Below are 8,499 nucleotides of genomic sequence, written 5' to 3' on the forward strand. Positions count from 1 at the left end.
TTTTCTGCAATATTCTTGTATATTTTCTCTGCAACTATTTCTTCCTTTGGAAATAAATTATGTAGCAGCCGACTCTGTAATGCTTTTTTCCCAACTTCTGTGAGTAGTCCAATCCTGATATCTTTCAGAATACTTCCATATTCTTCATCGTTTGCTTGCCTCATATTAGTTGTAAGTTCCTTGTACTCAAAGAAGGACCAAATATTTGTATTTCCAATGCTTCCCAATGACTTCTTCGTGTCTTCATGTGTCACAGTATTAAACACTGGTTGTCCTTTAACTGGAGTAAGTTGCAAAAGATCCCCAAAAACTATGACGTGTTTTCCACCAAATAACACGTCATAGTCTGTCTTCAAAATTTGCTGCATTCTTAAATGCACAAAGGCAAGCATTAAGTTTGATACCATGCTCACCTCATCAATAATGAGAACTTGCATCTTCTTCAATACTCGTGAAACTTCCAAGGATGCTTCTCCAGTTAGCTTGTTGAATTGTATTTTGTTCTCATGCTCCACTGGTAACATTAGCAAACGATGTAAGGTGATTCCTTTTATGTTATATGCTGCTAACCCAGTTGGAGCAGTAACCACACAAGACAAAGTAGAATCCGTTTTTTGCTTTAGGTAGCTTCTGATGACTTTAATTAGGAAACTTTTTCCAGTGCCAGCTTGTCCGCTTACATACATCCTGATTGGATGAAATGATGTGCATGAGCACTCTTTTTTGATATGTAGAAATCCGTGATCAATTTTGTTTTTGATCTCTTCATAAATTTGTTGCTGCTCTTGATTCAGTTGTCTTTCCAAATTTTCTAAGTCTATAAATTCTTCTTGAGCTTGATTCATAGCCGTTTCCACTTCATTCATGGCTATTGATGCTTCATTTTCAACGATTGGTTGTCCTAGGGGATCTTGACTGTGTGTTCCTGAACTTTGGCTGTCCTGAGAACTGTCTCTAGCTATTTCTGCTGCAATTGTAGTTTCCTGTTCAATTTCTTCATTTAACATTTGCAGATAAGTTGAGAATGTACTGCATTGTATGCTGTCTTTGCAAGCATTAAAAGAATCTTCATAGCTCTGGAATTCTCCCAGTAGTTCATCCTCTGTACGCCATGGTTTAAACAACTGTAAAAGAGCCAAGTAGTAAAATTCTTTCTTGTCGGTAGTGTCGCAACTCAGCTTCCGGTGATTTATTAAACTTCCTTTGGTTTGCTTCACCAAACATCCTTCTTCACCAACAACTTTATATTTTCCACTGTTGATGTCTTCTGCAGCTTTCCGTGAATAAATGTAGTTCTGTAACACTTCATAGAGACACATGTTCTCCAGATGATGACTTCTCTTGGGATAATATGTGTCCAACATGTTTGTTTTCAATATGTCTGTACTTTCTGGGTCATTCTCAGCCAAATATTCAATTTCTCCAACAGATTTCAGTACCCGATTTCTCATTGCTGCAAGGCCTAAACTTGCCCAAATTATTCTTCTTGACTTCGAGTAGAGACTTGCAGAAGATAACCTATCTGAACATTCGTAGGATCCAATTTCTCGATGCGATAACATCTTCAAACTGAAACTGTACAGCTTCTTACTGACAGTCTTCTCGTGAGAAATCTCTTCCCACATTTCCTTCAATTCTGTTTTTTCTGATTTCGTAATGTAAGACGTTACATATCGAGCAACAGCAATGGAATTGTCAGCAACATACTGTATATCCATGTTAGCATTCCACATGGATAAAATGACTGGGTTGTAGTCATTTATATTTTTTGATTCTTCTTTTCTTTTAAGGTTGTAGGTATTCTTAGGTGATTTTCTTGTGATAGTATGTCTCACAGCTGACATAAAACTGTTGACTCTTCCATTTGTAAGAACAGGTCTAGGAAATCCAAATCGACATTTAGTGTAGTATTTTTCTTTGCTCTTGTATTTCCGTCGACAGTATTTTCCACACCGATGACTTTGGAAACGTAGAACTTGCTCCTTTAACTTGTTCTCTTCTGTGCTTTTAGGTATAGCACATGTTGCATATTCTTCAATGTAAGATAACACTGCTTCATCAGTATCAGTTCCAAACTTTGGGGCATCCTTGATCCACAGCAGCATATGAATATGAGGAGCACCTCTTGCCTGGTACTCTTTTCTCCAAAAGAAATCCACTACTTCTCCAAGAGGTGGATTTTTTTTATTGCAGATGAAGGACATCATAGCCTCAAATCTATGATTGAAATATCTGCAAACATTAACCGGATCCAATGAGCACAGTTCTCCTGCTGTCTTGTATTCGATGTTTTTAATGTTTGAATTGGCCTCTCGTAGAAAATCCAGTAAATCATCCCAAGCGTACTCGGCACAGCTTAGGGTAAGGAACCATGTTGGTGTTCCTAAATTGCGTAACATGCATTTTAGTTCACCATGGCGTCGGTACCAATATTCATTTGTCCCACGCTGACAAGCCATCAGATTGATCAGTTGTGTTTCCAAATGATCATCTCGGTGCTGCACTTTCTCCATAAAATCCTTAGCAGACACATTTTGTAAATGTACTCCACTTTTTAAAATGTGATTTACTGCATAAGACAGTGCAGACAAGTCGCTTTCAAATAAAAGATGGAACAAATAAGGAATACTTTGTCGAAATCTGGGATCTTCAGCATATAGTCTTGTAGTTCGATACTCTGAAGCTGGAATCTGTTCTGGACGTTCATCGTATCGTCCTCCTTTTCCTTTAGGAAACAGCTGGGGAAAACATCGAGCTTCCAAGCTCTCCTCCCATACACTCACGGGATTTCCTTTTGCTTTCTTCATCTGAAAGAGATCAATATTGTCTCCCATAACTTCTTTCGAATGGAGAGGATGTATGCTAAAATGTTCATAAATTTCTTCTTCCTTTGACTTGTCCACTTTTTCAATTTGTCCAGTTGGTGTTTCTGTGTCTCCTTGTAAATCTTCTTCTTCTTCTTCTTCTTCTATATAAATTGATTCATACCATTTGTTATTTTTTTTCAAATACAAATTTGCTCTTTGTACTTTCCGCACATCTACCAGCTCCTGCCAAATCTTCTTATTCTTTGTAGGTACACCATTAACCAGAATAATTAATGGTTCAGTTTCCAAAGTATCCGCATCAATAGTTTCCATATTTTTTTTCAAATCCAAGGGCAAATACACCACTCTACCTTTTAAACCTCTCAGTAAATCTGAAGGAGGTAATTTACCAGTTTTGGGCTCCATACGTACTATGGTCTGGAACGGATGAACACATTGAATGAGTATAGACTCATATGTATTTAATTCAGAAAGTTCAGCAGGAATAGCATCCAATTCTAAATTATTATGTACAGCTCTGGTCGGCATTCTATTTTCCTCTAACTTGTTGTAGCAGTATTTACAAATACGCTGATCTTCACCCAATTCAAAACAATTTTCAAGAAATATATATGTGGCAAAATCCATGCACTTATAATTATCTTCATTTTCACTCTTTCTGTAGAGATCAACATTCCTAGTTTGTTTTCTATAATGAGTTCTGCGGCAACAAATACAAGTAACATTTGGTCTTTCATTAGAGATTATTGCAAATTTTGTTATGTGATCATTAAATGTCTTACTTACACAAGGTTCTACATTCTCTTCCACTTCTGCCTCATTTACTGTGTCCTTCTCTGCACTGTTTTGTTCAGGACCAAAGTAACAAAACTGAATTTCATCAACAACCTTCTCTACATCTGATACCGTTCCTCGGAACAGAGCCCTATTCAATTCATTTAACTTTATTGCTGGACTTTTGGCAAAATACAACCGTCTCACAAACTTTCTCATTTCAGTATGATGAACAGCCAGCATCCTAAAATGATGGAAAACACTATTGCACACTTTTCTAGATAGACAAGCAAGAGAATGACCCTGCAAACCAGTATTCTCTCTCACTCTGCATGGATCCAGACTTTGAAGCACCTTAATCTTTTGTTTTACACTTTTTTTACTATATTCTCTTAGAAACTCTCGAAATCTGTCAATAGATTCCTGACGCACAGTGCAAATACTACTACAATTCCAAGTGTACACTGGGGCTTTAGGACGTCTCCCCATTGCCTCATCTGCCATCACTTGTACCTCATCTCTTGGAACCATTATCTCCTTCTCCATTATGCAACCATTTTTTACTTCGTATGAACGACCTCTGGTGTCAACTGCATGCAGCAAACTATTACTTTGAAAATAGCTCTCTTCATTAAAAAAAGGTTCACTACTTGAACTATGCATCCACTTTCCTAAAAACACTTTACAAAAGTTTGTTCTGTTCACTACTCTTTTGCTTTTGCTTTGTGATTTCAGTACATTAACCATTTTATCTAATGTACGCATCCTATTCAAAATTAATATGAATAGTTTCCTTTTTAATTCTAATGCTTTTGCTGCAATGGCTTCAATTTCTTTTTTTCTCTTGTAATATTTAGCCTTTTGCTTATATTTCTTTATATCCTTTATCAAATTGGACATAACTCTTCTCTGAAACATTTTTCTACGTATCTCTTTAAATGCTGTTTTTCTGTTTATGTTAAACTTTTCAATTGCAGAAGGTATATTTGCATTAACTAAATTCTCATTTTTTTGCTGTTCTCTATGTTTTGTTACATTTTTCCGAGAACAGACATTTTGTACATTTTTCTTTGTTTTGAATATTTTGTTTAGAAATTGTTTTTTTTGCTTACCAGAAGATTTTTTCTTTTTCCCAACATCAGCATCTTCTACTAACTTTGGTCCTCCAGTTGTCTTCAAATATAGTTTTTTTTTAGCGTTTTTTGAACTCGAGATTTTGTAGGCATCTTAAATTTTGTTCACTGTTCTTCAGTAATACCTGAAAAAAACTAAAAAAAAAATCCTTTATTGTATTTAAATATATTACTACATTTCTTTTCACAATAGTCACAAAACGAAATTTCTTTGCCAATTTGAATGCACACAAACTGCTCTTTTTTTTGGGCAAGTGAAAATCTCTTTTACAAACTGTCACATTATGAAACCAAGCTGTTTTTTCAGACCACCACCGTGTGTATTCTCTGTGACTGCCTACACTCCAGCAGGGGCAACCAGCCTTAGTGATGCTGAATGTATTTGCATTACAGACTTAAACCTGAAAACCCCACTCGCTTCTAATTACTGTGCATGACTATACATGGCAAGCACATGGGTGTGTGCTAAGCCTCTGCTTCTTCCCCCAAAAATTCGCTCCCCCTTTCCATCTACTGCAACTGTGAAATCACCAGAGCAAGACGCAATAAATCTCTGCCTATAATTCTTCTATGCACACAGAGTCATGTTTTCACATTAGTGCCAAAACGAAATTTCTTTGCCAATTTGAAAGCACACTTACTGCTCTTTTTTTTTCGGGCCAAGTGAAAATCTCTTTTTACAATTTGAAATCACTTTTACAGACTGACACATCCTGAAACCTTTTTTTTAAATTTATTTAAATGCACATGTCCAAGCTGTTTTTTTTTCAGACCACCACCGTGTGTATTCTCTGTGACTGCCTACACTCCAGCAGGGGCAACCAGCCTTAGTGATGCTGAATGTATTTGCATTACAGACTTAAACCTGAAAACCCCACTCGCTTCTAATTACTGTGCATGACTATACATGGCAAGCACATGGGTGTGTGCTAAGCCTCTGCTTCTTCCCCCAAAAATTCGCTCCCCCTTTCCATCTACTGCAACTGTGAAATCACCAGAGCAAGACGCAATAAATCTCTGCCTATAATTCTTCTATGCACACAGAGTCATGTTTTCACATTAGTGCCAAAACGAAATTTCTTTGCCAATTTGAAAGCACACTTACTGCTCTTTTTTTTTCGGGCCAAGTGAAAATCTCTTTTTACAATTTGAAATCACTTTTACAGACTGACACATTCTGAAACCTTTTTTTTAAATTTATTTAAATGCACATGTCCAAGCTGTTTTTTTTTCAGACCACCACCGTGTGTATTCTCTGTGACTGCCTACACTCCAGCAGGGGCAACCAGCCTTAGTGATGCTGAATGTATTTGCATTACAGACTTAAACCTGAAAACCCCACTCGCTTCTAATTACTGTGCATGACTATACATGGCAAGCACATGGGTGTGTGCTAAGCCTCTGCTTCTTCCACCAAAAATTCGCTCCCCCTTTCCATCTACTGCAACTGTGAAATCACCAGAGCAAGACGCAATAAATCTCTGCCTATAATTCTTCTATGCACACAGAGTCATGTTTTCACATTAGTGCCAAAACGAAATTTCTTTGCCAATTTGAAAGCACACTTACTGCTCTTTTTTTTTCGGGCCAAGTGAAAATCTCTTTGTACAATTTGAAATCACTTTTACAGACTGACACATTCTGAAACCTTTTTTTTAAATTTATTTAAATGCACATGTCCAAGCTGTTTTTTTTCCAGACCACCACCGTGTGTATTCTCTGTGACTGCCTACACTCCAGCAGGGGCAACCAGCCTTAGTGATGCTGAATGTATTTGCATTACAGACTTAAACCTGAAAACCCCACTCGCTTCTAATTACTGTGCATGACTATACATGGCAAGCACATGGGTGTGTGCTAAGCCTCTGCTTCTTCCACCAAAAATTCGCTCCCCCTTTCCATCTACTGCAACTGTGAAATCACCAGAGCAAGACGCAATAAATCTCTGCCTATAATTCTTCTATGCACACAGAGTCATGTTTTCACATTAGTGCCAAAACGAAATTTCTTTGCCAATTTGAAAGCACACTTACTGCTCTTTTTTTTTCGGGCAAGTGAAAATCTCTTTTTACAATTTGAAATCACTTTTACAGACTGACACATTCTGAAACCTTTTTTTTAATTTTATTTAAATGCACATTTCCAAGCTGTTTTTTTTTCAGACCACCACCGTGTGTATTCTCTGTGACTGCCTACACTCCAGCAGGGGCAACCAGCCTTAGTGATGCTGAATGTATTTGCATTACAGACTTAAACCTGAAAACCCCACTCGCTTCTAATTACTGTGCATGACTATACATGGCAAGCACATGGGTGTGTGCTAAGCCTCTGCTTCTTCCCCCAAAAATTCGCTCCCCCTTTCCATCTACTGCAACTGTGAAATCACCAGAGCAAGACGCAATAAATCCCTGCCTATAATTCTTCTATGCACACAGAGTCATGTTTTCACATTAGTGCCAAAACGAAATTTCTTTCCCAATTTGAAAGCACACTTACTGCTCTTTTTTTTTCGGGCCAAGTGAAAATCACTTTTACAGACTGACACATTATGAAACCACCATGTGTAACTACAACAAAAACAATTCCCATTTCTATTATTCATTTCTTAAGTTACCACATACATCCCCTCTCAAACTGTAAACTCACCTTTAAAATTAGTTAGTTGTGAAAGAAATGTGACACTCAAACAGCAGAATATCAGAGCCAGGATCTCTGTTGTGTTCACCTCTCTCCTCTCAGCAGAACCAGATAATGGCAAACTTTCCCTCTATTTTTCCACACATATACATGTAAGTTTCAAATCTCAGTGCTTCCCCCTTTTTTTCAAATGTAATGACACATTTCTATTGGTTGAAAACCAACCCTTTTCCAAAAGTACCCTGCCCCCAACTTGACTTCTGCCTAGTACCCTTCCCCCAACTTGACTTCTGCCTGCTACCATAGCAACAGCTCATGGAACACTGCTGTGTGCAGTTAGGTCAGAAGTTCGACACACAATGTTTCAATTCCACAGAGCAAGAGTGCTTGACTTTTCAAACCTAACAGCAAATCCATAGTACTGTTCTTTGGTTACACATTTTTTTGTACCAATACAAAACATGCTTGTATTAATTTTCACATACAGCCTAGTTTTTTTTCTAGAATGGTATGAAACAGCCAATCAGTTCTTTTTGTTTTGTAAAAAATATGTATGCCTCCATTTCCAAACTGTCTTTCTTTTCATATTGCCATTCTACTGAAAGACACCTCCTGAGTGCATCCAGTTCTCCTTTGAAGATGTTCACAGTGTGGATTGTAGGGCACAGCTATGTCTTCTGGAGTGAAAAGTTTGCAGAGAAAACAGATATGGTGAGAGACCTTGCTTTGCCAAATGTAGACATTAAATGGATTGGTCAGAGAGGGTTAAAGTGGCACCAATTGATGCCATTGGTGAAATCCTTCATTCAAATCCAACACCCTGACCTCATAATAGTGCACTGTGGTGGCAATGACCTAGGCACTTTGACTGGGGTAGGTCTGGAAATGCTTATGAAGGACACCTTTGCACAACTGTTTACACTTTTCCCTAAAACTGCCTTTGTGTTTTCCAACATATGCCAAAGGCAAAAATGGAACTGGTCCAATCATTTCTGTCCACAGATTGACAAAGCAAGAAAGCACGTCAACAAATCTGTTTCTGCTTTCCTCCGTGACTATGGTATGGGTGCCATTTACCACAACAACTTGCGTTACGACATGCAAGACATTTATAGAGGAGATGGTGT

The sequence above is a fragment of the Triturus cristatus genome, chromosome 1_2, assembly GCF_964204655.1.
Source record: "Triturus cristatus chromosome 1_2, aTriCri1.1, whole genome shotgun sequence".
NCBI classification, from domain to species: domain Eukaryota; kingdom Metazoa; phylum Chordata; class Amphibia; order Caudata; family Salamandridae; genus Triturus; species Triturus cristatus.